We start from the raw sequence: 679 nt of genomic DNA on the forward strand, positions 1-679 counted from the left end.
CTTTTTTTTTTTTTTTTTTTTTTTTTTTTTCCTTTCTTTCTTCCCGGATTTTGTGATTTAGCGAGCTAAATAAGGAGCGAGAAAGAAAAATAAAATAAAATAAAATAAAAATAAAACACCCTAAACCAAACCAAACGGACCTCTATACCCTGCCGGAGGGCAGACGGTAAAAACAACGCGTTTTTGCCGAGCGGAGCTGTGCACATTTCTCTTTTATTTTTTTGGAGCGAAGAGAGAAAAAAAGAGAGAGAGAGAGAAAAAAAAAAAAAAAAAACCCCCTGCAGTCGGTTTTTTGCCTTTTTTTTTTTTTTTTTTTCACGGCCCCATGGCTGTGAATAGGTGCCTTCAGCTAATTTTATGAAAAGGGGCTCTTTCCAAGGCTAAGGTAGAGTAGGGCTTCCTGTAAGAGAGCGAGAGAGAGAGAGAGAGAGAGAGAGAGGGAGGGGAAAAAAAGTGCTGCTCTTGATGCAATCTTTTCCTCCTCCTCCTCCTCCTCCTCCTCCTCCTACTTGCCAGCCCTCTGCCTCTCTCTGCCAGCCTCTGCACCGCAGGGAGAGCGGGGAAGGTATAAAAGCCTCCCCTCCGGCTTGGTTACCATTGGTCGGCCGTACTCAGCCTTTGACCATTGGGCTGAGAGGCACGGGGTCATCCCGCAGCCCTTCCCACCGCACATCACCGC

At 45.8% G+C, this 679-nt stretch overlaps 1 long non-coding RNA gene across 2 annotated transcripts in view; it reads left to right on the forward strand.

The window, feature by feature from the left end:
* The window catches only part of LOC122189564, a 5,028-nt gene that overhangs the window by 941 nt on the left and 3,408 nt on the right, over positions 1-679 (forward strand). The gene's annotated exons all lie outside the window — the stretch shown is intronic.

The sequence above is a fragment of the Lagopus leucura genome, unplaced genomic scaffold (genome assembly GCF_019238085.1).
Source record: "Lagopus leucura isolate 7727_CA_CO unplaced genomic scaffold, USGS_WTPT01 Super-Scaffold_100157, whole genome shotgun sequence".
NCBI classification, from domain to species: Eukaryota; Metazoa; Chordata; class Aves; order Galliformes; family Phasianidae; genus Lagopus; species Lagopus leucura.